Source organism: Ctenopharyngodon idella, chromosome 11, assembly GCF_019924925.1.
Source record: "Ctenopharyngodon idella isolate HZGC_01 chromosome 11, HZGC01, whole genome shotgun sequence".
Classification (NCBI taxonomy): domain Eukaryota; kingdom Metazoa; phylum Chordata; class Actinopteri; order Cypriniformes; family Xenocyprididae; genus Ctenopharyngodon; species Ctenopharyngodon idella.
This window is the reverse complement of record NC_067230.1, coordinates 13,918,095-13,937,048: the sequence shown is the minus strand read 5'-3', so window position 1 is coordinate 13,937,048 and position 18,954 is coordinate 13,918,095.

The following is an 18,954-nucleotide window of genomic DNA, read 5'->3' as shown; positions in this document are numbered from 1 at the left end:
CTGGCAGAATCAATCACAGCTCGGTCTGTGCATCAGTTATGTTTCATAGATTTGCCAATACTTTTGCCAGCTCCTCAGGAGGAGCGAGGGAAGGTACAGAAACCTGCCAGCTGTCTTTAAACTGTTAGCTGTCATTTGCATTGGTGGCAGTACCACCAGGAGGCTGATAAATCTGATTCACTGGGCCACGCAGGTGACATTTATATTAATAAGAACAGGTCTTTTGAGAAAAATGATGTGTTTGGGAGATTCGTTATCCATTATCTGAGGAGAACGGTGTACACATGGGACAAACACAGTGTTGTACGGTGTTAATTCTTTAACAACATTATAACATCAAATATGAGGCAGCTCGGTTTCATAAGGGAGATGTAGTGGTTCGACTTTATATTAGGGTGCCTTAACTACTATGTACTTGCATCAAAAATTACAATGTACTTACCATGTTCGTATTGCAAAACACATTTGCTGCTATTGAGGTGGGAAATCAGAATTCAGATTGTGGATTGGTATCATTTAAAATATTTCATCCTGTTCCTTCTGCTTGAAGATAGGTATGGAGACTGAGGCCATCAGGGTCTGTGCAGAGGACTTCTCGTGGTCTTTGCTGAGGATTTGTGCCAGGATTGTCTAGCTGACATGGTCTCTGCTGACATTTAATTGTATTGTGGTCATGTCTGGGTGCAGCCCCACCATCTGATCTGGATACGACCCAGATCTGGCTGATAAGGATGAGACAGGCAGACTAATATTAGCGCAGATGCCATTCTTCTTATGATGTATCAGGTACGTTGTGTGTTGTGGGAAGTGTTCCAGTTGACCTACTTTATGCAGCCTCACAATCCTTTAATGGATTTGAATTATAGAAATGTGATAATGTGTTATGTGTTCGCCAGGTTAAAGAGCTGTGTTTTTAATCTAGATCTAAACTGACATATGACCTTTTTTTTTTTTTTTTTTCAGATAAGACTTAAAGGGTTAGTCCACCCAAAAATGAAAATTCAGTCATTAATTACTCACCCTCATGTCATTCCACACCTGTAAGACCTTTGTTAATCTTCAGAACAAAAAATTCAGATATTTTTGAAAAAATCCGATGGCTCAGTGAGGCCTCCATTGACAGCAAGATAATTAACACTTTCAATGCCCAGAAAGCTACTAAAAACATATTTAAAACAGTTCATGTGACTACAGTGGTTCAACCTTAATGTTATGAAGCGACGGGAATACTTTTTGTGCGCCAAAAATAACAAAATAACGACTTTATTCCACAATATCTAGTGATGGCCAATTTCAAAACACTGCTTCATGAAGCTTCGAAGCTTTACGAATCATTTGTTTCGAATCAGTGGTTCAGAGTGCCAAAATCACATGATATCAGTAAACGAGGCTTCGTTACATCATAAGTGTTTTGAAACTTCAATAGTTCACATGACTTTGGCAGTTTGATACACGCTCCGAACCACTGATTCAAAACAAAACATTCGTAAAGCTTCGAAGCTTCATGAAGCAGTGTTTTGGAATCGCCCATCACTAGATATTGTTGAATAAAGTCGCTATTTTGTTATTTTTGGCACACAAAAACTATTCTCGTCGCTTTATAATATAAAGGTTGAACCACTGTAGCCACATGAACTTTAAATATGTTTTTAGTAGCTTTCTGGGCATTGAAAAAGGGAGTGTTATTGCTGTTGACGCAGGCCTCACTGAGCCATCGGATTTTATCAAAAATATCTTAATTTGTGTTCTGAAGATGAACGAAGGTCTTACAGGTATGGAATGACATGAGGGTGAGTAATTTTCATTTTTGGCTGAACTAACCCTTTAAGCTAGTCCCAGACTAAAGTTTGAGCATGTTTGAGCTATCTTAACTGAAAGCAACTTGTACTGACATATTGTATAATATCTTTGTTTTGTCTCAAGATGCATACTGCACTCACACCAGTAATGTTTTTGGTAACACTTTATTTTACAGTGCTTAGTAGTTTCACGTTACTGCATGTACTTACTACAGTAATAACAGTAAATTGTGCATAATTACAAGTAACTAACCCTAACCCAAGTAACTAACCCTAAACCAAACCCTAACCCTAACTGTAACTCTAAAGTAAGTACATGTAGTTAATTAATAGTACTCAGTACTTATTTGAGTAATTACAATGTAACTACGGCACTGTAAAATAAAGTGTAACCATGTTTCTTTTTAAGGCTCATTTATAAAAGCTACTGTCCTATAAAAGCTAAATGTCCTAATTTTAACTAAGGCCTACTCCTGCCTTTTTCTAAGCCCTGTCTGTGTAACCAGGCCATTGTACCTTAGTTTAAATTAAACTAGCAGTTTGTTTTTTCCAATAAAAAAAAGAAAAAGAAAAAAATCATAAAAAAATCATAGCTCTTTCATAGCTCATCATATTTTATGGATTTCTCATTTGTCAAGTGTGTCATTTCTGTGCAATTAGCATCAATAAATGGAGCTGTGAAGAATAATGACTGTTTTCAAACAGGTTTTCAAACCGAAACAATTGTAAGTATAAGAGTGTGAATAGAATAGCTTAGATCTCTCTTTTTTAATGATGAAAAATGTTGAAACTGACATTTGAGTTCAGTGAAATTTCAAAGACTTTTGATTACTTTTTAAATAGTCTCCAATAGAGTGCTGCAGTGATGACGTATTTTTGTAGTCCAACCTAGAAATTAGCATCACCCTTGTTCCCTTGACAAAAGCCTAATAGGATTTTTCCAATTCCATCTAAAGCAGGGGTGTCGCCAGACCCTTTTTACCAACCTGAGAATCATTCTCCCTAATATTTCAGAAATTATGTCATGTTTGTTTTATATTGTAATGAGGAGGCTGAAGCCGTGTTGGAATCCATGTGCAAGGAACAGTCCAAAAAAGAATCTTTCACACGACGTACTCACTTTCCTCTACTGCTTTTTTCCTTCATTCCTTTATTTATTAATTTATTTAACTTTACTATAGTGTTTGAGCACAGTTAATTTGTTTGGGGAATTATGGCTTTCTAACTATTGTTGAAAGCAACACTCCTTTTCTTGATTTGTATGTCCTGTGAGTTTAATTAGCTGTTGTTTTGCATGACAACACCAATTCAAACTATCACCTCGCATCAAAGATAAATTATTTTTTGTATAATCGGAAACCGGTGCGAAATGCTAGCCAAGGGAGTGAAAAACAGCATAGAAACTCATTTCAAGTTGGTATGTGTAATTTTGTTAATGACAACGCCTCTCTTCCCAACTGAAACTATCATTACAGGGGGGAATTCATATTTCACTCATCTGACAACTCAATTGACAGCTCATCTGGAGAGATTTGAAAGAAAACTCAGGCATATTGCTTCCGTAGCATGCACCGGCACACCGGCATAGAGGAACATTTGGGTGTTTGTGAGCGATGTGGACACATCTAGCGAGCCTGGGACCGTGGTGTGACGGATATATATGAAGTCAGCGTAGAGGGCTGAGCGTGTTCAAGGTAGCGAGTGTGCAGGCTTAGCCAGCATGCAGGGCCAATGACACAGTTATCATGAAGATGAATGCTGGCCTGCACCTTAGATCCAAGCTAGGCTTCTCCTTAGAGAAGCGTGAAAACTATAGATCTGGATGTAGCACGCAAGAGCACGCAGCATCATGCGCTTGCATAAAAAGCAGATTCACTGGATAATGCTCTCAAAATGGGTGAAAATGATTTTCTTCCTTTAGTTTTAGCTGGTTGTTGTTTAGCTAAAGTTCTGCACTGTTAATGCATTAATAAGCACACATTATGCTCCTGATGAAGAGGTGCTACACAAAAGCACATCTTGCCTGGTAATGGGAGGGAAGGTTAGCAGATGTCTTGCTGCGCTGAGTGAAGAAAAAGTGATTTGTACAGGTTGCTGCTTTGTGCTGACCACCCACCAAGGTCCAGTCCCAATCAAACCCTCTCCCAGCAGCATACCATGGCTCCTTATTGACTTAACTAAATTGATCCAGAATGTCAATCTCATCAGTAGGCCAGCATTTAAATTAATGCTAATATACTTTTTTGATTTGCTAATTTGCCAGCTGTTTTAATCATAGTAAAATAATCTTCTGTCCGAAGACACTAGGACTATTAGGTCTATTAGGTCTATACTAGTATTAGAAAGAAACTGGTTATTGGCCAAGTGTTTAAAAGGCCAAGTATACACAACTGGATTGAAACTTACATTGATGAGCACCACAGCTCGATATGTTTTAACCAGTCTGATCTCATTAGTATTAGTAGGTATTTGCACCTAACATTTACACAATTGCTTTTGCATGTATGGATATAAGATAAAACATGCAATGGACATATAAACAGTATCTCTAATTTAGCTATTTACATGCTATTTACGAATACTGTGATGGTTGTTTATCCATTAAAAAGTTTGGAGTTGGTAAGATTTCTTTATGTTTTTGAAAGAGGTCCCTTATGCTCACCAAGGTTGCATTAATTTGATCAAAAATACAGCAACAACAGGAATATTGCATATGAACTCAAAACAATAGTCAATGTTGAAATCAGTTGTGCTGCTTAATATTTTATGGAAACCGTGAAAATACACTGTCATTTCTTGACCCCACTGTTGACCCCAAACATTTGAATGGTATGTATGTTTGTTCCTTGGCAATCAGTCAATCAATCAATCATACAAAATAATTAAATAATTAAATTATGACAGAATTTTCATTCACTGTAACATTTTAAAATTTGGGTTAAAGAGATGGAACCATTTGAAATACAGCACCAGAAATCACACAGAACATGAATAAACTGTTTCAATGTGATCTTATAAAAATAAAAAAAATAATAATAATAAATAATAATAAAAATGGTAATCTATGTGTACTAGAACCACACTATGTAGAAATACATAGCCTACTAATGAGATCATGCTGGTTTGAACCCGGCCATGGCATCACGATTTACAGGTCGAAATAATTTCCATCTGTTTGAAGGCATTAATTTCATAATGTAATGATATTGTAAAGAAAGCCTGATAGAGTTTAAAAGGTGTTCAAGTAAAGGGAATGAGTCATTTACCAGAAACTGTATGATAATGCTGAAAAAAAGCATTTTTAATTGTGATTTAAAAGTGGAAAGTACCAAAGTGAAGGCCTGTCAGCAAATGACCTGCTATGTATAAATTGAGAAGGTGTGTAGAGAGTAATCAGTTTGGTTACGTATTGTGCACAAGGCAGTTGAGAGCTGTAAAACATATGATTCATATTTTGAATTCAAGTGGTGAGAGGTCGTTAGCCAATCCCCCATGCCTATAAAAGACATAATTTAGAGAGTGTTATTCCAATTATAACGCTGTGGAATTCATAATTTAAAACGTGTTACAAATTAAACTTGATGGAAGGGAATGTGGTGCGTTGCTTTAATTTGATTTGATTAACATCACAGTAGGTACTATGTGCGTATTTAGATGCTTTTCATGAGTGTATGTTTATTGATTGGACTCAGATCGTCTCAGAAATTTCCTCCCAGGCTCTCAGTGGGTGAATTTTCCTTTGAATTATTTATTTATTTATCTATCTGTGTTTCCGCTAGTGTTCCACAGCACAAGGACATGCATGAACACGTACCTCAGATTTGCCTCCGGTTTGCCATGCGTGTCCTCAGCCGCTCACCACCTCTCTGCAGCCAACGGGACATCAGTGACAACCATCAAATAGGAGCATTGACAAAAAGATAACACAGCTGAGAGGCCCAGCTAGTAGGTTGGGGATAAGACGGGTGATGATCTGTCTAAAATATTGTTCCAGTGAACATCGGACTATTCCACCAATGGTGCGTGTCAATAGCTTTTGGTCTCGCCGCTGTCAGATCGGCAACCGTGGCGACCTGTGTCTGATTCCTGCTCGCTGCAATCAGGAAAACAACAGGTGGCTTTATCTCACAGGTGAACCCAGAACCTGTCAGAGGAACAGATGGAAATTCATAAACAATACACCTGACTCCAAGCCATCCTGAGGGGAATTCTTCCAAAAGAAAATCTGCAATCCCTTGTTTCACCTATCACAAAAACGCATACAAATGCAAAGAGGTGCGATCTGTAATCAGGGTCGTGAGAGACCCCATGCAGAGGAAAATTGTATTGCTTAGAGGTTGCTCTTTCATAGCTCATCATATTTTATGGATTTCTCATTTGTTAAGTGTGTCATTTCTGTGCAATTAGCATCAATAAATGGAGCTGTGAAGAATAATGACTGTTTTCAAACAGGTTTTCAAACCAAAACATTCCCCCCAAAGGGTCAAAACCACAATAACAGTCCAAAAGGCAAACCGGTAAAAGGGGTAATCCAAAGGCAGGTGTCGAAAAGGCAGGCAAGATGGTCAAACACAAAAGCAATACAAACAGGCAGCCAAGTCAAAATGGTTATCTAGTAATCAGTAATCAGAGCAGACAGGCAAATGTTTATACACAAGGTAAACAGACAGTAGATACAGAATGCTCAGTAAGGCAGTAGAACTGGCAATACTTCGCAAGGTCTGTTTGGTCATACCATGCTTAAAATGGCTGCCAAACAGGAAGTGACTGTAGAGTGAGCAGAGAGAGCCGCACACAGTCAGAATTCAGGCGAAGGCTCCCTCTGCTGGTGTGGCATTACATATATCTGGTTGTTAAGTTATGTCACAGGTTCAGATTCCAAAAGCAAACAACAGACGGTCCTAATATATAGTCATGGTATGCTATGTTAGTGAAAAATCATTATCCTAAGCTTTATCTAAATACCGAAATCTCAGTTGGCCAGACTGTGATTCATGTTTTATGAATTGTTAAAATGTTGGATCCTGGGACACTGTGAGCCCAGGAACTGTAGTAAATTTTAAAAGCTTATCTTAAAGGTGTGGTATAAATGAATAGTGCTCATAAACAACTGTTGAGATAGTATTATCATCTGAAATGGAGTAGAGACTTGGAACCGGAAACTCACTCCTTTGAGCATATTGATTAAACAGGTTTGCAAACAAGTCTGAAATTGTTTCTGGTTGAGTTTGATTCATTCACATATCATTTACAGCAGTTTCTCAAACTGAATTAGTGATGTCCAGTTCACAAACGGATCGTAGATTTGAACCGGTTCTTTTTAGTTAACTGGCTGAACTAGTTCACCAAATTGACTGAACCATCTGAAACAGGTCACGGTTCACCTGTAAATGATATGTGAATGAATCAAACTCAACCAGAAACAGCACAGATCTACAAGTTGATCAAACTCACTTTCAGACGTGTTTGACAGTCACTCCCTCTCGAAATGAACCAATATCCAGGAGTATATGATCCTATGATGGTGGTTTTTGCCAACTCATTCAGCGCTCCAGTTAGTCCAACAGTACACTGAACTAAGACATGTGTAGAGATATTCTGCCAGACTGTATGTTTTGTTTCTTTCAGTGTTTTTATTGCCAGACCAAAACCTCCTGAGGCACTGGTTTTTATACTAAGGTATTCATATTTTAAGGTGTGTTCTGTTGCAGGGTTTCCCAGTGTTTTTTTTTTTTCCTCTTCGAATTGACAGTTCCAGGTCCAGATGCTGCTGTAGCCCTTCTGCAGTAGATGACAGCAGCACCAGGTCATCTGCATAGAAAAATTTCACCTCTGAGTTGTTTAGAGTGAGACTGGATGTCACAGATTGTTCCAGAATCACTGCCAACTCATTAATATATAAGTTAAACAGATTTGGACTCAAACTGCAGCCCTGTCTCACTCAGCAAGTGAAGAATTCTGTTCTTCTATTGCTAATTTGAACTGCACAGGTGTTATCTGAATACATGGATTTAATGGATGTGTCATACATTTTACCTCCTATGCAGGATTGCACAATTTTGTATTATAGCCCATCGTGCCATATAGAGTCAAATGCTTTTTTAAAATAGACAAATTTTGCCTATACTTTTGTGGTGAATGTGCTGGTTGACTAGCATCTGAAGTGTGTAAATGTGGTCAGTGGTGCTGTGGTTTGGTAGAAGTCCAATCTGACTTTTACTCAAGACATTGTGTTTAGTAAGGAAGGTCTGTATCTGGGCATTCCCCAGTGTTCCCCAGATTACTTTTCACACAAATGCCTCGGTAGTTACTGGAAATCAATCAATCAATCAATCAATCAATATATCAATCTATCTATGTAAAATTTAAACAAAAATATTGGGTTGATTGGACAAAAGAACACTATGTTAATGAATACTACTTAATGAAATTATTTTGACATAGCACAAAATTAAGTTAATGTTATTAATAATATTAAGTGGATTATTTAAATTAATGTATTTTAATTAATTAAATCGTATTTAAAATATAAATAACAGATGTCAAATATTAAGAACTCTTTATTTATCAGAAAATTGGGCAATACAAATGCAGACAAGGCACTAATTTTCCAGGTACAGATGACCGGTGCTGTAGTCTGTAATGTAAAAGATCACCTCTTGTTGCAATCTGCAGATTTTACACCGCCATCTCATTACGTTAAAAAACACATGAGAGAAAAAAAAAAACCACACACACACACGAGTACATTTAGAAATTTTAAGGGTTAACATTTATTTGCACTTCGAATAATTTTTGTGACTCTAATACCTAATTATACTGTGCAACCAAATGCATCTATGTTCATAGTTGGTTGTAAGAGTTAAACAAAATGTTGAAATGATAATTATAAGGGCTGGAAAGGGAGCGGTGCATGTGAGCACTGGAAACGGCATACACTGTTGAATGGTAGCGATAGGCTAATAGTTTTAGCTTATCTGCTTTAGCCATTAATCGGTCTAAAACATGATTTCCTACTTTGTTGGTGGTAATAATACACAACCTGGACAATTAACAACATTTTTTTAAGAAATAAATTAAATTATCTTCCTTACCTTTGTCAAAGAATTAGCTGAAGAATATCGTCGTCAGATTGTCGTCAGCCTCCAATTGTAAAGCCAATTGTAAATCCAGTAAAGCCAGGCCTCGTGAACATAAACCATTCAATAGCAGTTCTCAATAGGTTTACAGCTGCCTTATTTAGCATTATTTGTTAATATTAACACAAAACTAAGCAAAGACCCCAAAAAGAGCACCATCAGAAATGTCCTCACACTGTCTCCTGTGGGAAACTCCAGGTCATTCCTTAAAAGAGCGCACTGCAATTGGAAATGCTTGTCAATTGAAAACAACTCATTTCCATCATGTTGGATTCATTCAATATTCTCTCTGTTTGGAATTACTCAATAAGAATAGATGAATCCTTAACGACAAAAATCTATACTTGGTATAAGTGGGTGGTAATAGACAAGAAATGTACCGTTTTACACCATCATGCTGATAATGATTCTATAGTCATTCTGCAATCCTGCAGCCTGAACCATTGTAGGGAACCACCCTTGCAGTATATGGGGACACTTTTTGCTACAGTACTGATGAAAGGCTAACATTTAAATATGTATAGCTTATACATAAGCTGAACTAATTTGAATAAAGGCCTCTGTTCACCAAAATATTTATTATATTTCATTATGTAGGCTATATCAATGATTTACTGGTGAGATTTGAACACCTAAACATAAATTTGTATTCAGACGTCTACAAGAGCAATCCAAAACAGAGTCCAACAAATAGTATGTACATTTCTGTAAATAGCCTTGTAATATATCCAGATCTCATAGGTAATATGCCTTGTCAGTTTTATTTTGTTTGAATCACAACTCTGACCGTGAATGCAGCAAGGCATTCACGCAAATCATCCAAGTGTTTACTGTGAGGCGAGTTAATTTGTTCTTTCTAAACATCACCTTGTCTTGCATGCTGTTTGCCTCTCTCTTGGGTCCTCGGGATGGGAACATTTTTACCGCGTTTTCCTGCCGTGTCGGCCGATGTACGAATGTAAGTACGGCCCGATGTAGAAACAAGGGTAAATAGTTTTTAATTGGCAAGTGCGAACAGTGTCTCTGGAGCTTGCCGAATGACAGATAAATCGTCTGTCTCTCACTTTTAGCTTAAAACGGTCCCTCTGCGATTAGACCATCTGCTTTAGGTGACGCTACAAGTCACTTAAACACTCTGTGTAAAATGATTTAAATGTAGCTGAAACGTTGAGTGGATATAGCCAAACCACTGAAGTACTCAACATCTGAGCTATGATGAACAATGACCAGCTGTTAAACGCGTTGATGTAGAGTCACAATTGCCAAAGAGTGTTGGAGACAACGTGACGATTCTAAAAAATAATGATCATTCAGGCAAATGATTGCAGTAAACCGTGAGGCTCACTGAACCCTTAAAGAAAGAGTTCACCCACAAATGAAAACAGTCATTATTTACAGTACACACTCTCATGTTGTTCCAAACCCTGCTGTTATTTTCTCTGTGGAAGACCAATGTAGACATTTTTTGAACAATTGTTAGGCAGCTATTGTCATATGATATGGTTAAATAGCAACTCATAGTGACTAATGAATGTGAAGCTCCAAATAGGATGGGACAGGACAGGACTATTTGGACAGGACTGGCTTTCTAAACAACTTTGAGTTACAATTCTTATCACATCTGTGATTTCATGTACCAATTCGGATTGGGATTGTACATATCTGTGTTTATCACATAGATAGGAGTATGTGTTTTCTAGACGTGTTACAGAAGGTAATCTGCTGTGCTTGCATGAATCACATAGGCATGATGTATAGGTTTTTTGTTTGTTTTTTTTGTTTTTAGTGAATTACTTATTGATATGACTTTAATTTATTATTAAAACCCTATTTAAATAAACTTCACATTAGTTTATAGAATTTGCTGTTTATAATAAACTCACATGTGTCACCATTAGGTTCAGTTTAGTTTTGTTAGTGGACTTTTAGTTTGTAATTCTTCAGTTCCTGTGTTTCTTTATTTGGTTTTCCTGCCACTAATCTGTAGCCACTAATCTGTTGTGTTCTGATTCGGAACACAGCCAGACCCAGAGCCAGTATCACCCCAAATGACCGCGGAAAAGTCACATGAGCTTTTTTTCCTCTGTGGAACATAAAAGAAACATTTTGAGAAATGGCTCAGTGCTTTATATATATATATGTATATATATATATATATATATATATATATACAATGGGAGTCATAAGCAAAGTTAAAACCAAAATGTTGGTATACCAACATTCTTCAAAATATCTTTTGTGTTCCAAGTTTTGTTTTTGTTTTTTTCTTTATAATTAAGATATGTGCACTCACATTTATTTAAGGTTTGAGGAAAACATGTTATTATATGTTATTTTTACTTGATAGTAACCACATGACATGTCTAGAGTAATTTAATGTAAACTGTCTTTAAAATTGTTTAAAAGATTTGCAAAACCATATGAAAACAACATGAATGTAAAGAGTACATGTTAAAGAAGTTCACATATATTATTTTTATGGGGTTTAGGTATCTATCTATCTATCTATCTATCTATCATCATCTTATGTCTTACTGTAGTGCTTTTATGATTGTTATTTCTTAAGCTGTGGTGCTTGACAGACACTTTGAACTGTTATTGTATATGGCAAGAGATGTCTAAAGATACAGCATGAGGGTGAGTAAATGTTTACCACAGAATGTTCAGTTTTGAGTGAATTATCCCTTTAACAGTATTAGCACTTGTTGTTTACCGTTCTCAATAGATAGACCTTGAAATTTTAAATGACAAACCATCCACCAGGGCATATTGTGCCCTATAGTGGTGTTCTTGTCTAAAAATATTCTTTGCCTGTGGTAGCACATAGCCTCGTCTCTAAAAAAACAGCAGTGGTTCCTGTCGCTGCGCTCCATGGCTGTCCATCTGGGAGGCAGCCTGCATACACTTCTAAATGAGAAAGTTGGGTCTGATCGTCCAGCCATGACAAAAATAGATTACTCTGGGAAAAAAGAGAGAGGAGAGACCAACAGAATGAGTGTGTATTTGTGTGTTTGTGTTGTGTGTGTGTGTGTGTGTGTGTGTGTGTGATTGGATCGATTGACATAAGGTAGACAGTCGACTTGTAGAATGTGAAGTGCAGAATGCCTATATTGTTTGAAAAGCTGCAAAAAAATAAATTAAATTAAATTAAAAAAAGAAAAGTAAAACAAAACAAACGTCAACATACAGTCAGTGTGCAGTTACAAAAATTTTCAACTCATCAGATTTTGAGCTGGGGGTTTGAGAAATAATTTTAAAGAAATATCAAGCTCCCCATTGAAAGAAAGAAAGAAAGAAAGAAAGAAAGAAAGAAAGAAAGAAAGAAAGGAAAGAAAGAAACTTAATATCTCAATTGTCTCCTGCACAGCATCAGTATTAAATTGAGAATAAATTGGGGGAAAAGTCTTTTGGTTTCATATTTTTCTCCTGAGAAAAAAAGCTCAAATAAAAGGAGACTATAAATACCAGTGAACTCATGTGTCTCCTCTAGAGTTTCAGAATCTAATGTCTCAAACCCTGGTAGTGATGTCAAAACCTAACCTTTCATGTATCTGAGTATTCCATTTGTTATGTGAGATGTGATGTTACATAAATGCTCATTTTGTCTGGATTTTTCTTAAATCGGCAATAAGGACACTTCCTGTCACATATCACACATGCACACTTCAGTAAACCGACAGAACACAGGTTAATGTGATTACAATGTGAAATCGGGCCAAAAATCTAGCTGTATCAATCGGTTTATGCTTAAAGGCACACTATGTAGGTTTAATAATTACAAACAAGTGAATCTACCTCTGCATTATCAGATGTCACATCATATCTGCATCTCACATTCTTTATATGTGCTATTATTGATATTCATATCTATTCAAATCATCTGTACATGACTATTATTTGTACAATAAATAATATATATTTGCTTACCTGTCTATTAAAACATGAGAGAGCGGAGTTTCTGTCAAGTCCAAGTTTGTCGCGAAGCTCTGTCCATCTCAAAAATGCCACACCAATATTGATCCTTGTATTATTTCTCCATTTGTCCCAAAGTTTTCTTGTCTCAGTTGATCTACGATTACGTTTTTTTTTTTCTTCTTTTTTTTTTTCTGTACTCACCAATGACTAATTGTGATCCATGATGATCGCTTTGAAGCTTTTCTTTTTCTCGGGAGAGTAAAAGTGCACAAACAGAGATCAGGGTAAGCAGGAAAAAGAAGTATATTTTCTTTCTTTTTTTTACAGCACAGTTAACTTTTAAAGCCATTAGATATTTTGGCCTCATGGCATTAAAATCGAAAACAACAGAGAGTGCAAGGCTAAATGGTTAGCCAATAGTGCTTAGGTTCGAAATCAGGTAAAGGTGTAAGTGTCAGAATCTTAAAAACCCACTTCATGTTTTACTGATAAGCACACAGCATTCGCCAAGAGCTTGTGTGATAACGCCGCTGTACGTCAGCGATGTGGCCAGCTAAAAAACACAAGGTATACAGAATTCCATTTACAAGGACCAGAGACACAGGCTCACATGCATCTGAAAACATTGCTTTTAATAAATGTGTTAGGGTTACTATGGAAACAAAAGCTGTCCATTAAAGAAAGAGCCCATTGTGTCTGGGGAAAAAAAAATATAGCTGTTTTTGCTGCTTGAACATCTATAGGACACAAAACATTTAAAAAAATATCCCTGGTATTGTGCAATTTCCCTGGAAAACTGATTATAAAAGGCATCTGATTATATACATTTTGATCTCAAAATGCACAACCACATTTTTACAATTTCTGACAATGAGTCGTTACTGCAAATTGGTCATGTGAAATATGCAGTTGACTAAAGGTGCAGTCATATTTACCATTCAGAGAATTTTCGCTGGCAAAATCCAGTCATTTCAATAGGAATCCATGCGATTGGGAATTACACATAAGGGTGAAGATTCTTCAAGTTTTTGACAGATTCGCCACATTGACCAGTGTGCTTCATACATTGCCACACTATGTGAAATTATGCGGTGAAATATACAGTGAAAATCTCAAGTCAAGTCTATGAAGCCAATGACTAAAGTGTGAATTTCATGAATGAAAATACACACATTGTAATTTCAAGTTAAAATCGTATGGTGACACTGCATGTATACTATGCATACTATGATTAATGATATTAATGATGCCTAGTACCACAAAATGAATGTGTTTAATAACTTTTTTTTCAAAGTGAAGCGAATTACTTATAAAGTTTCACTTTCTTCTTCCTGTCTTTTACCAAACAAGTTATATATGCATATCTAACTAACTAGTTGATAAATCACACCTCTCAAAGCGTTCCAGAGTTTTTGCGTACTGACATAGCGTGTTCATTACTCATCTTTAAATTGTCTGCTTTGAGGCATCCAGTAATAAGGAAATATGATCGTTTCCTCCTTCCATTCCCTGAATATCATCTCTAATTACATTTCTGCTTCATGTCTGTGTTAAATGAATGCTCTCTGCCATTACCTCTTCATTTCTGTTAGCATTGCAGAAAGTTCTAACACAGGGATAGAGGCTCAGATTGCTGCTTTTAGGTATATGTATAAACAACCACCTAGATTGGTAATCGTTTCGCTTTGCCCGTGTTTGCAGAGGAAACAAGCTTGGCTTCCAAATGGCTGCTTTCGAGTACTCTATTGATCACCTCTGAAGATGACTGCTGCATGACAATGTCACCGTTTCATAAAAAAGAGACTTGGAGAGAAAATTAGCCCATTTTGTGCAGTTTGTGGTTGTTTTTTTCATGAGGAAAATGGCGCTCTCTGACGTGGGTGAAATCGTGTGAAGTACTCTGATTTTGGGCTATGATAAACAAAAGTTGAATAGAATTCGTTGAGAAACAAATATGTAAATGTTGCCATGAATCAAAAGAGTTTAAGCATTTCAGTCGCTCCTATTGGCACCTGTCTTTTCACCGCAATTTCAGTTTGGGTCATAACAGAGATCAAAGAAAGGAAGTAAATGAAGATCTGGGGAGGGGAGCTGTTAGATTAGCATCTTCGGTACCAACCTCCTTTACACAGGTGAAATGCAGTTAATTAAAAATCAGTCTATCTTGGCTTCATTCACAGTGCTTGTGAAATCTTTGCCTTAAAAAAAAGTAAGGAAAAAAGAGGAACTGGCAGTGATTAGATTTTTGTTGTTGTTAAAGCAATAGATAAATAAATAGTGGTGTCAGTTGTCAGTGCTTAGCTAGTACATTGCAAGCATATTGTCCTGTTGTAAATACTTGGGGGGACAATATATATATATATATATATATATATATATATATATAATTATTCATATAGCTAGTAATAAACACGTCAGGATAGGACAGGACAAGATAGGATAGGATTTATTCATTCCCTGGAGGAAATTGCAACAGGCATAAAGCACAGAATATACACAATAAATGCAATACAAAAAGTAAGAGAAAATGAAATATACTCTACAATGTGCAATAAATAAACAAATAATTGACAGTTTACCAACTAACTGGATTTGCAGTATTTTCAGTTTACACTAATGCCCTATATAGCACAACTTTTGGCAATGCTGAGAATTCAACATGTGTTTTTACTGTTTTATAATGTATTTATTTATTTATAGGCAGCAGCTATTTACACCAAGTGCAAATACAGTAGCAATAGATGCTATTTACACTAAGTGAAAATAGCAATATATTCTATTTACACTAAGTGACAATAGCAGCATTTTCTTAGCGATAGATATTTACACTAGGTGAAAATAGTGATAGATTCTATTTACACCATGTATCAGTTCTTTGCAATAAGAGTAAATAGTAATGAGATGCTATCTTTATTTTATATTGGCAGATACTATTTGCACCTTGGTATTTTTGTACATTGTACATTTTGTACATTTCCCTGAACCCTACCCAATAAACACTTTTAATATTCTTAAACACTTTAAAATATAAATATATACTTTTTTCCATGTTTATTTTCATTTTTACTGCAAATAAATGCGAGCTCGGCAAAAGGCGGATTCGAATCCACGTCGATTGCATTAAAAGCCAGGTTTGTGAGCCTCACTACTGCTGCGCCATTGAATTCTGTGAGTCTTTTTTTTTTTTTTTAAGTTGAGTGGCCCAACCAGACATTGGTGGGCGGAGCTAGTGTAAATAGCATTTGCCAACAAGGGACGCTATTTGCACTTAGTGTAAATAGACACTCAGACACATACAGTTGCAAGAAATAGTATGTGAACCACTTGCAGAATCTGTGAAAATGTGCAAAATTTTAACAAAATAAGAGAGATCATATAAAATGCATGTTATTTTTTATTTAGTACTGTCCTGAATAAGATATTTTACATAAAAGATGTTTACATATAATCCATAAGACAAAAAAAATAAATAAATAAATAGCTGAATTTATTAAAATGACCCAGTTCAAAAGTTTGTGAACCATTGATTCTTAATACTGTGTGTGGTTACCTGGATGATCTACGACTGTTTTTTTTGTTGTGTGATGGTTGTTCATGAGTCCCTTGTTTATTCTGAGCAGTTAAACTGAGCTCTGTTCTTCAGAAAAAGAACATCTTTTGCATATTTCAACCCTTTACAACAGTGACTGAATGATTTTGAGATCCATCTTTTCACATGGAGGACAACTGAGGGAAAATGTGCTGAAAAGCCTATTTAATGGTTCCTATTGTGACAACCTACCACGAATAATGTGACAACATGCCCTGCTAAAGGTCAAGGTGTGTTAAATGATCTGTATCTTTATTCTTTTTTTACTGACAGTAGAAATGTTCAGTAGCTTCAACTAGCCTCAGTCTCTCCAATACTTCTCTTGTCTCATCTTGTCCCCTCTCCTGCCAGGCTTGATTGTGCAGTCAAAACATCCGTCAGGTGATCCACAACCAGACTTCGCCACATGTCCACCCCCAGTCTGAAGCAAATGCTCTGACAGGTCCTTCCTATAAACAAGACCCAGCATCCATTATGCGACAAGATTCATCACAGCCCTCCCAAACAACATTGACACTGAGAGTATGAAATGCAATAACAGCAGCCAGGTGTATCTGTGTGTGCGTGTGTTTATAGAGAAAAAGAAATGTGATATTCATCCCAAACCCTACTTTACATATTCACTTTACACATGCACATCATTTCCACGGCACTCTGCATATATTCCACGCATCCTCTCTATAACAGACGCCGATATGTAATTTTGTAACCCCCCGTCTCTTTTTATTTTTTGACGGCTGTAAGTTGCACCACCAGCAGCTGTAGTAATATGTTAAGCAAATGCTTCTTTCTTCAAAATGGTGGTTTGTGGCAGACAGCTCCATTTGGCTGATAGTTTCTCCCAGCGTGGGTCCTGGTCCGCATTTATCATTCATCCTCGCTCTCAGCGCATAAACGACACCACGTGCCATGTCAGTCCTCGTTTCCTCATATCTTTTCCAACCCCACGCAATCAATATGAGTTAAATCTCTAATTTCCTATGGTTGTTTCATATTTTCGTCCCCTCAACGTGATCTGTGTTGTTCTTTATATAACGTCCCTTTGATATGTGATCTGATAAGAGACGACAACCCTTCTCAGATTGTTAGTTGTTGACATTATATATATATATATATATATATATACATATTTTATTTCATAATTTTGTTTAGATAATGAGGTATCCCTCAATAAAGAGTGTCTAAATATATCTTTCAAGGTGAGAAACATTTTTACAAATACTATGAATTATTAATTCATAATTATTAATATTTTTGGAAGTTGCACCAGGTGACATTTTATTCAACTTATATTATATTTTAAAATACGTATTGCCCTTGACACATTATTATTGTTGTTTTTTCATTTTTTATAAGGGATCCCCTACCCAAGAATCTAAATTTATTTAAAAAATATGCCAATCATAATGCATCAGTGAATTTCATTTTTATATAAATTAATAGGACTTAAAACAGTGTCATGCCATTGACCCAGATGCCAACATGGTCAGGTTGTGTAACATGACCTGAACCTCAAAAAGCATGCACAAAAATAAGCAAGCTAATGACAGTATGACGCATTATAATATTTCATCGTTCACCACGTAAACGACACAGTGTGTCTTGTCAATCTTCATACCCTCTGTTCTCTACCACCCCACGCAATCGATACAACTTAAAGCTCAAATTTCCTAAGTCTGGTTTATGTTTTTGCCCGGCCGACATGATCTGCTATCCATAATGTAACATTCATTTGAGTGTGCATAACACAGAATATACCAAACCCGCTGGAAATCGATACATTCATGTTGGGGGCGTATGGTAACCATACTTAAGGACTCCTAGAGGACTGTGCATTGTCCGTGAAATGTATTCATTAAGGGCTGTTACGGAACTCCTCCACCCCTCGCCCACAGATCAGTCCATTCTGGCCCGCAGCAAGCTGCTAAGATTTAAAAATGACCTTTTGGGATTATAAACAGTGTATGTGGAATCACTTTATTTCTGCACTTCACTAATGAGAACAAAGCGGTTGTCAGTGTTTGATTAATGATTTTTTTTTTTCATAACCTGGCGGAGCAGGAGATCATAAAGAAGTAATTTTCCAACTTCCTCTCTGCCTGTTCAACATTTGCGCGAATCCCAGACTAAAGGTCCGTATCACCCCAGCTAAAAGCCACATGGCATGATAATAGAAGGTCACAAGATTTCATTTTGTGGTGGAGAGAGCTGCTGGACTAACATCCACCGTAACCTGTGATTAAGCTACAGAAGTGAATTGTGGAGAGACTGTAGGCTGTGATGGAGCTGTAGGTTATTCTTCTCTGGATGAATGAGGTCTCTCTCTGAGTGTGGAGTGGATGATGGAGGAATGAGCAGTGCGAAAAGAAACTGAAGGCTGTGATCCCTTGAGTTTGATGGACATGGAGGAGCTGATGCCAGACAAAGAACAACAGAATCTGAAACATGAGCTAAGAATGAGCTAAGAAGTGCCCCACAAAGACCTTGCAACACAACAATTTTAGCATATGGA